General features: G+C 48.4%; 1 long non-coding RNA gene and 2 pseudogenes across 1 annotated transcript; all 3 read left to right on the top strand.

The window, feature by feature from the left end:
* The first annotated feature begins 14 nt into the window (after positions 1-14).
* LOC118613796 lies at positions 15-4,567 on the top strand. Its single transcript, XR_004955878.1, has 3 exons — positions 15-996; positions 1,368-1,443; positions 3,105-4,567. It is a non-coding gene; the product is annotated as an uncharacterized LOC118613796 (long non-coding RNA).
* A 2,346-nt stretch (positions 4,568-6,913) lies between these two features.
* LOC118614303 lies at positions 6,914-7,033 on the top strand (annotated as a pseudogene).
* Positions 7,034-9,584: 2,551 nt separating this feature from the next.
* LOC107500810 lies at positions 9,585-10,166 on the top strand (annotated as a pseudogene).
* The last annotated feature ends 1,272 nt before the right edge of the window (positions 10,167-11,438 follow it).

Genomic DNA, 11,438 nt, shown 5'->3' with positions numbered 1-11,438 from the left:
CGCAGGGGAGCGTGTGCGCAGGCGCGCTCTCCCTGCGTTTCTCTCGTGGGAACTAACAGGAAGGAAGGCTTGCTTACGTGATGTCCCCTCGCACCTCTTTATTTGCGTACTTCCCCGTGGATGCCTTTCAGGGGGAACTCCCAAAGCCCCCCGAATAGCGTTCTTTATGGATACGGTGGAAGCGGCAGAGGGTGAATTATTCATTCACTTGATATTCATTGGATGATGAGGCCTGGCCCCTGGGGGGTGAAGCAGCAAACAATACAGGCCCTCAAAAAGTTAGCATTTTAATTGAGTGGACAACATTTACACACATAAGTCCAGTGGTGCTAAATTCTAGGCAGAGAAGTGTATCGATGTGTCATGGTGTGTGGCGTTAACTAGCGACAGGGCTAGTATGCATGTTACGGAAGGCCGATGTGGCTGAAACAGATGGACGAAGAATTAGATAAAGGGAGTGTAAGGCAGGCTCTGACCATGCGGTGTCCAGACAGGACAACGGAAAACTGGGGACTTCGGAGCCAGCCATGGACAAGATCCCATTGGTAGAAAGATCCCTTTGACGATTGTGTACAACACAGATTTTTATGGTTATGGAGAGAGGAAGACCAATTAGGGGACTGTTGTTCTAGGAGAGAGATGACAGTGTTTGAGCAAGCTGATGGCAGTGAGTGGATTTCATTCAGGAGCTGAAACTGTCAAGGCTTGAACAAGGATTGGTTGTGGGTGGTGCTAGGAAAAGAGATGCATCAAAGATCCTTCCAGATTTCTGGCAAGAACAGCTGGGTTCGGGGGTGGGGGAGAAGGGAATGACCATGAGTTCCGTTTGGACATGTTGAGTTTGAGGTGCTTTGGAGACATGCAAAAAAATAAAATCAAGTCCGTGCTTAGATGGGGGGGGGGGGTCCTAGAGCTCAGAGCAGAGGCTAAACTGGCAAAGACGCAGAACTACCCACTGGAAAGGCGGCGGGGAGCAGAGGCAGCACAGAACCCAAGGTGAGGAGAATGTGGGCAACCGAGTGAGATGCTTTCGAGAGGTCTAGTTAGAACGTAACTGAAGGAAGCTCATTAGATGTAGCCATCTAACTAATCCAGGCAATCTGGGTAGAATGGTAGGAAGGAAACCTCGATACAGTGGCTTGAGGAATGGCTGGGGAATGGAGACATGGAGACCTTGAGGGTAACCGATTCTTCCCAATTGGTGGACTAGAAAAGAGAAAGAAGGGAACATGGGATCGAGGGACGCTTTTTTCTTTCAGGCTGAAAGGAAGGCTTAATAGAGAAGAGCTGATGATTTAGAAGGGGAAAGTGGGAGGCAGTCTAGGACTGGGATAATGACTTATCATCTTGCTCTCCTACCAACGCAGCTCCATGTGGCCCAAGATGACTGCTTGAGCTCCAGCCATTTCGTCCGAGTTCAGCAAGCAGGAAGGAAAGAGGAAGGTAGGAAGATAGTACTCCTCTTCCTCTATTTTTAATTAACAAACATTTATTCACAAGCAATCTCCCTTCTTTTTAAAGGAGAGCTTCAGAAGTTCCGCGTGGCACTTTTCCTTACATCTCATTGGCTGTAACCTAACTCGTGCCACATCTAGTTGCAAGGGAGGTCAGGAAATGTAGTCTTTGGACTGAGCTACAAGGTGGCCAACTACAAACAGTTTCCGTTCCTAAAGAAAGTTGAGAAATGGATACCAGGAAGCTATGAGCAGTCTTCTCTGCCATGAAGGGGTTTGGGAGGGACCAAGTGGTTTGTCTGTTGAAGAAGAGTCTGGAAAGAATCAGGATTTGGAGCCCAACCTGCTTCATTCTAATCTTTGCCCCATATCCTGTCACCTGTGTGACCTTGAATCGGCCGCCTCCCCTCCCTGAGTCGCAGGAGCCTCCTCTGTATGATGGGAGTAAGAATCTACCCGGCAGAAAAACTACAAATATTAGGTGCAATGCGATAGAAATGCCTGAGCTGTGGTAGACGCCGATGTTTGTTACATTCAGATCTCTTTTTTTTTTAAAAGATAATAAACACATTGAGCACCCACTGTATGCCAGACACTTGATAGATGCTTCTTTATCATACACTTACTTATTTCTCACTCTAACCTGGTGAGATACGTATTATAATTATCTTTATTTTATAGAGCAGGAAATTCCAGTTCAGCAAGACCCCAAAAGATAAATTTCGGGATTTGAAACTAGGTCTTCTGACTCTGTGATGTCGTGATGTAATAAGAAATATATATTTAGTCTTGGTCCCAGTTCCTGGCACAGAGCTTCTAAAAGGGTTTTGAAATTACCCGAGTGATAGAGATGATAGGAGCATCTTTTGTTATTCATGACATGCATCTTTCAACCGTCCTGCAGTTTATTTTAATGAGATGACTGGTGGCTGATAGCCCCTAGATGACTTCAGGTTGGAGGCTGGTTGCCAGAGGAACCAACCACGTGATTAGAGGGGACTCGCAGCCTCCCCCCACCCCCACCACACACACCCACTCCTTCTCCCATCTCTGAGGAGAAGAGAGGAGCTGGGAATTGAGGTTATAACCAGCGGCCAGTGATTTAGTTAATCGATCGTGTCTATGTAATGGAACCTCCATAAAAACCCTGAACGAAGGGGCTTGGAGAGCTTCTGCATTGGTGAACGCATCCACGTGCCGGGAGGGTGACACACACCAGACTCCACAGGGACAGAAGCTCCTGCACTCTGTGGACCCTGCCAGATCTTACCCTGTCACCTCTTCATCTGGCCGTTCCCACATATCCTTTGTAAGAACCCAGCAATGGAAGTACAGCGTTTCCGTGATTCCCGTGAGCTCTTTACAGCGTGCCGTGGAATCTGAGGAGGGACTCACGGGAACCCCTGATCTGTAGCCAAACTGGGCAAGTGTGTGGGTGACCTGAGCACCTGCTACCTGGGACTGGTGTCTCTGAAGAGGGGGGCAGCCTGGTGGGAATCTGCCCTTAGCCTGTGGGGTCTGTACTAACTCTGGGTAGTTAGCGTTAGAATGACAAATTACAGGGCACCCAGTCGTGTCTGGAGAGACCTGGAGAATGGCTTGCTGTGGGAAACCCACACCTGTGGCGTCAGAAGTGTTCTGCTGTCGTAGGTGAAAACCCCTTAGCGGAAGACTCCAAGGCCTTTCCTGGCAACGCTGCGGGAGAAGCAGACCCCCCAAGTCCCCTCACGGCTCAGCCTCATCGTACGTGCGTGAAGTATCCTGAACAACTGCACCTGTTTCGTGCCTCCATTTTTGCACCTGTTGTTCCCACGCTTGACCACCTGGTGAACTTTGACTCCATCTTCAAGGCTCTTAGCAGGTGAAAGTCCTCAGACCCTCCCCTTGATTCCCACCCCAAGAATTACTTCTGCAGTCATTCTCGATCATTTAAAACCACAGTTATTGTCGGCAGTGACCTTCCTGAGGGCAGGGACTGCAGCAGGTCATGGGCCCCAGGGTGTTCTCAGATTGGGGGAACAATCAGATGGAGGAGAATGGACATTGATAGATGAGGCAACTAGGGGACAGGCCAGTCCCAAGGTCCTCGAGCAACTTACAGGGGAGCTGGGAGACTACGACTTGGAGCTTGCAGAACCCCACTCACCTCTCTTTCCACACCTGACTCCCTAAACAGCGCACTATGGCAGGTCCTCCTTCCACAGTTTCTTGGGTCTGGTTTTCAAGGGAGCAAGAAGACACTAGGTTCAGCACAGCACCTGGGAGAACAAGCATCAAGTTGGCGCCTCCTGTTTGCAGGCACTGAGCTCCCAGGGGGTGGGGGCAGGTACAAGGAACTCTGCTATAGACAGACTCCTTTCTCCCAGGGAAATAGCTGCTGGGAACCAAGCTGTGAAGGGGATCTCGGTTTCCCCAGGACAGCCCTACGGGTCACGTGGGTTTGCAATCAACCCAAGACAGGCTTCTGCCGGATGAACAAAGATACCACAACTATGGACCTTGAAAATCGCTAACACAGCCTGAGCGAGCTCCAGGCCCTATCACAGCCACGCAGACAGAAGTGCACACATCAGATAACTCCACGCCACCATGACCTTTCCAAACTCCAGCACCCAGAAGAATAGACAGCCGTGCAATGCCGTCAGCCCCCCCATCCCCGCCCCAGTCTGGGAACTGGGAGGGGCCGCGGGTGGGGGTTGGAACCGCCTCTTGCCTTCAGGTCTGTGCCTTGGGCAGCAACCGCAGGCCCAGCAGCTTCCAGCAGTCCTTCGTGTGGCCTCACAGACAGCCCCGGAGGCAACTCGGGTTGGCAGAGGCCAGCTCGGGCAGGTGACAGAAGGACACTGAAGAATGTTTTGAGGGGGAGTAACGCATTCGCCCGTCCTCCCATTATTCTCATCTTCGCTCTACGCCTTCCCCACACCGGCTGGGAACCCAGGCCGGTTCTTTGACCCGATGACCAACTGAGAGCGCAGAGATCACCTTGAGCCGGGCTCTTTGCCTTCCTGGGTTTTGCTCTGTCACAATCATTTTCCCACGTGGCTGTGTGGTCCTTGTATTGGTGTGTGATAGTCCTTTGACTCTCCCTCCTTTAAAAAAGAATTATTATTATTATTTTTTAAATAAATACACCCTCGTTTTTTTTTTAATTATTTAAATTAATTTCAAGTATACTATACATTGGTTAGACATCTATATAGTTCATAAAACGATCCCTCTGAATTGCTTCCTCCCTCCCTGGCCCTCCACCTCGCCATCACATTAATGCCAACTGCATTCCTCATCTTTAAATGTTAGCTAATAGGGTTGTTTCCAGTTGGGGCTATTATAAACAGCTCTGCAACAGTCACTCATGGGTTTAAAAACTATTGAATGAATTTCTTAGAAAAGACCCGGATGGGGAGGCTCCGGCCTGGCCCAGCGAGCGGAGGTGAAGGTGGAGGTGGAGGACGGGGATGAAGGCCCCGAGGAGCTGCCCTTCCTGGAGTCAGCGCTGGCCCCAGACACTGAGGAAAGATGTAAGGGGAGACGACTTGCTTTATGATACTGTAGCAAACAATGAATCAATAAAAAGGGGAGCGATGGAACCAAGGGGCGAAGTCTCCGTAAGGTGATGGATGCATGGGGTTTCCTGGTGCCAGTCTCTCCCTTTTTAAAAAATTATGTTTGAAGTTTTTCATCATAGAACATTAAAAACAGAGATATAAGAAATATAAGCACAGTCCCAGCCGTCAGGGAGCTCACGGTCCAGCAGCGAAAGGGACGAGGAACCCGGCCCTGGCAGAGCGGCGTGACAAGGGCTGGGATGGGGCTAAGTCTGTAAAATAATGTGCCTAAGAACACAAGCCAATTATATCGAAATGGATTTATCAAAATATATTTTTAAATTAGGCCACAGGCGTCCAAACAAGGTATGAGAGCGGCCCAAGCCAACGGGCCTGAAGCACCCAGCCCCACCCAGCCCCACTCGGCCGCAATTAGCCGAACCTTGCATGGTCGTTGTTTCCAGCTACTGTGTTCTGGAATGGTGTGTTACACAGCAAAGACTGTCTGATACAATGGGAGAGAGTAATCTTCCAGCAGAAGGCATCGCCTAAGCTTGTAGTTAAACCTGGAGCAGAAGTAGCAAATAGGTGTATGAAAAGATGCTTGGCATCTTACATCATCAGGGAACCGCAGATTGAACAAAAATGAGATACCGCCACACACCTACTGGAACGTCTAAAATCCCAAACACTGACAACACCAAATGCTGGCAAGCATATGCAGCAACGAGAATTTTCTGTCATTGCTGGTGGGAATGCAAAATGGTTCAGCCACTTTGGAAGATAGTTTGCTAGTTACTTAAAAAGCTAAACACAGTCTTATCGTATGACCCAGCGATTGTTCTCCTTAGCGTATTTATCCAAATGAGTTGAAAATCACATCCGCACCCAAACCTGCACACAGATGTTTGTAGCAGCTTTATTTATAATTGCCCAAACTGAAGCAACCAAGAGGTCCTTCAGTCGGTGAATGGATAAACAACTGTGGTTCCTCTGGACATTAGAGTATTATTAGAAAGAAAAATAAATGAGCTATCAGGCCATGAAAAGACATAGAGGAAATGTAAACGCATATCGCTAAGTAAAGAAGATAATCTGGAGAGGCGACATGCTGTACCATTCCAAATTAATGACATTCTGGGAAAGGCAAAACTAGAGACATTAAAACATCAGTGGTTCCAGTGTAAGTACTCTGTATGATGCTGTAATGGTGGATACATGACATTATGCATTTGTCAGAACCCATAGAACTATACAACATGAAGAGTGCACCCCGATGTAAACTCTGAACTTTAGTTAATAATAATGTATCATTTTTGGTGTATCAGTGGGAACAAATATTCCACACTAATGCAGGGTGTTAATAATAGGGTAAACTCTAGGGACAGGGAGACAGGAAGTATAATAGAGCTCTCTGTATTTCCTGTTCAATTTTTATGTAAACCTAAAACTGCTCTAAAAAATGAAGTGTTTCAAAACAAAAAAAGTTGGGTTATAGATATAAATGTGCTTCTTATTAATGCCTTTAATAGCCAGCTCTAGCGGGGCTCACAAGGGTAGAACGTTGAAGCGATGAGTGTTCGAGGACCCTGCTGTGCCACAGGTATTGTTAATTCTGTGGTTTGCCGCCTGCATTTCTAAGTGACAGAAGTGCTAAACGTCACTCAGAGAGGTCCCTGTAATGTTTTTGGCCCCCATCCAGGTTCACGGATCCTTGTACTACAGTAACCTTTCTTTGACCTTAGCATACACTCCTAGAAATGGTTTTGTTGGGTCATGAGCTGTTTATAATAGCCCCAACAAAACCATTCTTTGACCTTAGCATACACTCCTAGAAATGGTTTTGTTGAGTGGGACCCCTGCCACACACACAAGATTTTCCTGCACAGAGCAGTCCACAACCCAAATTAGAGAGTCTACGGCCATGCTACCCTGACTAAGCCCGATCCCGTCTGATCTCGGAAGCTAAGCAGGGCTAAGGCCTGGTTAGTACTTGGATGGGAGACCACCTAGGAAGACCAGGTGCCGTTGGTGTAAAAAAATAAAAAAATAAGGGATTGTCAGATGACGAGGTCCTTGTAATCTGTGAGGTCAACCAAGGGTTGCTTTGCCTAAATAAATAAATAAATCCAAATCGGGGTGGTGGGGAGGGAGTTCCTTACAGAACCAGTTTATATAACTGAATAGAAAACATAACATCTTAGTCTAAAGCAGCTGGATTTGGGTTTCTAGAAGAGCAACCGGAGGCTTTTACTTCACAGCTGCCTGTTCCAGAAGCATCCAGAACAAAGGGAAGGTCTTCTCTGTGAACAGAATCCCTCTCCTGTCCTAGAATGCAAAAGCCGTTTATAACTTTAAAGTGGCAGTTTCTAGCATCCGTCTGCAGTTGTAAACTGCATTCTTTCCTGGAACCCCATGGCGCTGTTATTTTATTAAAACAAATGTCTGATAACCTGGCAGATTAAAAATGGAACCTCGATTTGATTTAATTTTTATTTCTAGGATTACTAGGAAAATTGAAAGTTCTTCCTATGTGAATTGGCCATTTAGATCATGAACCTATATTTCTGTCTGCTAACATGTGGGAAATATTTTTCCCAGTTTTCTATTTGCATTTTACTTTACTTATTTATATATATTTGTATATATTTTTGACATGCTAAACGTTTACATTTTTATGTAGCCAGATCTCTTAGAATTTTCCTTCATGATTTCTGTTTTCTGTGTTATGCAGAGAGAGACCTTCCCGACCACAATTTCATATACATGTTCACTTAAATGATCACGTTTACTCCAATTTGGAGTTTTAATGCACTAGAAGGGGTCCAACTTGACTCTTTTCATATACATAGCCAATTTTATATTAAAGTCTTTTATTGAATAATCTCTTCTTTCCCCCACTCCTTTGAAGTGCTACCTTTATTAATTTTGTAAATCTTAGACACCAGTTCCTTTGTTCTTAAAATTCCTGCCTCCCAGGGATGTTCTGATGATGAAGCGAAGTAGTATCTTCAAAGCCTTTAGCTGCGGAACCTAGAATCTCCTCCAGATACATTGGTTCTCGTCTCTTCTCTTTCCCTTTTTCAGACCCATTTCCCCTTCCTCATGCCATATGCTTCCACCATTTGACCTTGGGGTTCTGGGAACAGATCCAGAGACACAGAAGGTGCTTCCTAAGGCCTCACTGTTGGGTCCTCAAACTGCTTTTTGGTCTGTTATTGCCTCAGCCAAAATGACCTTGCTGGGTGAGCTTCCCACCCCCACCCCCATGGTACTTACTCAGTGCTGAGAAGTTGGGGTAGGGGAATAGGGAAGACTTCGCAGGGGAAGGACCTTGGAACTTATCTAGGAAAAGAGAGGGATTGGGCAGGAAGAAAGGGCATTCCAGGCCAAGGGGATCACATGATCAGACTGTGTGTGTGTGTGTGTGTGTGTGTGTGTGTGTGTGTGTGTGTGTGTGTTGCGGAGAGGTGTCGGACAACGGCCGAAGTCAAGTGTGTCAGGAAGCTGGGGATGACACATCAGGAGGGTGTGGGTGCGTGGGGAAGGGTAGAGATTCATTTAAGTAGGCCAGTCATGTGATCATATGTGTGTTTTAGGAAGATTACCTGGGGCCAGGCGGCGGGCAGGGAGACCAGTACTAGGAGGCTGCTGAGATAACCCAGGTAAGATGGGTGATGGCCTGGACTAGGGTGGTGGCCATGAGGAGGAAAGGAAACCGGGCAATTTTCAGAAATACCCAGATAGGAAAGACAGAAAACCTGGCCGTGGATTGGAAGTGGAAGAGAGGGGCGCTGAGGACGATTCCCAGATGCCCGGCTCAGGCAGCCAGGTTGGCGGCGGCGGAGTTACAAAAAGCGCTAGAGGAGGAGCAGGTTTGGACCTGGGCCGGGTGGACTTGGGGATCAATGGAGTGGGGTGGGGGCGGAGAGGACACTGAAAAATTCAAAATGCGCAAACTCGGGGGATTTCCGTTTGCGGTCTAGACATCCGTTACAGAAGGACAGAGCCGAGGAAGCGGCAGGCTGGGTGGCGGAAAATGGATGGTGTGAAAAACATTCAGGAAGTTGAGTCGGTAAGGCCTGGGGGATGCTGGGAGTTTTGAAGAAAGGGACAAATCTCGGATAATTACCCCCACGGGGCACTCAGGGAGGATGGTACCTTTCCTCTAAGATGGTGGACCCGGGGAAGGGAGGAGGTCTGGCGGGAAGATGAACTCGACAATCCCGAACTGTGCCCCTACCACGTATAGGCCAGGTACTTCCGTATTTGGGATGGAGCAATGATGAAAGCCGCCCCCCCCCCCCCCGTCATGCTCATCACATCTGGTGAAGAGAGCCAGACAACAAAGACATGAACATATGTCTGTCACATGGTAGAAGGTGGTATGGAGGAAAATAAAGTGGGGATGGGGGACTCGTTCTTAAAAGGCATGACCGGGGATGGTCCCACTGAAAAGGTGTCATGTGGGCAGAGACCCGGACGTGTGAAGAGCATTCCCGGCAGAGGAAACAGATAGCGCGAGGCCCTGAGACAGGAGGAGCGTAGAGGTGTGTTCTAGGGACAGCAGGGAGGCCGGTGTGGCCGGAGCGAGGAATGGCAGAACGTGGGATGGGAGAAGTAGCAGAGGCAGATCCTGCCAGTGCAAGGGCTCCGAATGTTATGCCGAGAAAGGTAAGAAAGCTTTCTGGGGAGTTTGGAGCTCATTTGTATTTTAAAAGCTCCGGTAGTGACTTCTCTGGGTTCTGACCTAGTTAGCGACATGGCTAAATGCACCAAGAAGCTCAGAATTGGTTGGTAAATACGGGAGCCGTTATGGTGCCTCCCTCGGGAAGATGGCAAAGCAAATTGAAATCAGCCGGCGCACCAAGTACACTTGCTCCCTCTGTGTCAAAACCAAGATGAAGAGGAGAGCCGTGGGGTCCGGCACTGCGCTTCCCGCAGGAGGACAGTAGCTGCTGGTGCCTGGACCGGGCACCACTTCTGCCCTCGCGGTACAGTCTGCCATCGGAAGACCGAAGGGATTGAAAGACCAGGAGAAGCGCCCCAGTTGGAAACGTTGCTAGCCTATAATAAATGGGTTAATTCATGTCACAGAAATAAAAGCCCAGTGGCTAAGAATTCCTTGGTCTTCGGAGCCCAATTCCACCACTGTCTAGCTGGGTGGCCTTGGACACGTTGTTTCATTTCTCTGTGCCTCAGTTTCATCATCTGTAAAATGGAGATGATAACAGTACCCACTTTGTATGGTTATCGTGAGGATTAAATACAGCAGATGTAGAGAAAGCACTTAGAACAGTGTCTGGCACATTCTCAGCACTGTATAGTGGAATCCGTTATTGTGATAATAATTATTATGGCTGCTGGTGTCGAGGACAGTACATGTGACATGGGGCAGAGCGACAGGATACCCCAATATGAAGGCGGCTGAATATATAAGTGGCCCAAGCTGGGGACATACACTCTTGGGAGTGGTCAGTATACAGCGGGTGTTTAAAGCCGTGAGACCAGAAGAACTCACCAGGAATGTTGACAACAGTGAAGGTTCGACAGATGTCACCACCCAACTGATGTCACTTCGGAAAAGCCTGCAGACATTTGGAAAAGCTTGAGGAAAAAGGCTTTTGGTTTCATCAGAGCCCTCTCAAACGTTTGAAGTAGCGTTTCTAGGACGAGTAATTGGGACAGGCTTAGGAAGACGCAGAGGTGGGTGAGCAGAGGAGGACGGATGGGGAACCAAAGGCTGAAGCCTTCGCTGATCTGGAAACATGCAGAGCCCGGGGGATTTTTGCATAAAGCGGGCTTTAAGGGTACGTCAGTTATCGAAAATGTGGAAAGGTCTTTTTTAGAAAGGCCGCACAGCGGCTCAGAGCACGGGTTTGAAGGTGGGTCACTGTTGTTCTTCGGGCCCTACCTGGGGGGGAGACACTGGCCGTGCCACTCGCTCTTCTGTGGCCGAGCCCCTCATCCGCAGAAGGGGAGCAACTTAACGCCTCTGCCACAGGCGTTGAAAGGAGTGAAACAGGTCGTGCCAGCAAAGCGCTCAGCCCAGCTCCAGCCCTTAAAGGGAAAAACATGCTGTTTTCTCCTCTACCACTTGCACCAACGTTTCTGACGTGAAGTACGTGAGTCCTTCCCCCCACATCAGCCAATTCTCTGGCACCAGCTGGCTGCCCTGCAGTTCAGTTCTGTTCTGACAGCATCTACCTGGAGTTAGTGGGCGAAGGGCTCAGGCCCCCCAGAGCGCCCTCACTTCAGATGCTGATAAGTACATCCTTATGGACCTACCATCTATCCACGACCCCTTCCTCAGGCTCAATAATTTGCCAGCGTGGGTCACAGAACTCAGGAAAGCGCTTTCCTTATTATTGCCTGTTTATTTTTAAAGGACGCGACTGAGGAACAGCCAGATGGAAGAGATGCGTTGGGCAGAGTGTGT

Source organism: Rousettus aegyptiacus, unplaced genomic scaffold (genome assembly GCF_014176215.1).
Source record: "Rousettus aegyptiacus isolate mRouAeg1 unplaced genomic scaffold, mRouAeg1.p scaffold_m13_p_2, whole genome shotgun sequence".
NCBI classification, from domain to species: domain Eukaryota; kingdom Metazoa; phylum Chordata; class Mammalia; order Chiroptera; family Pteropodidae; genus Rousettus; species Rousettus aegyptiacus.
Note: the sequence above shows the minus strand (reverse complement) of the source record. Positions and strands in the feature narration are given on the sequence as shown.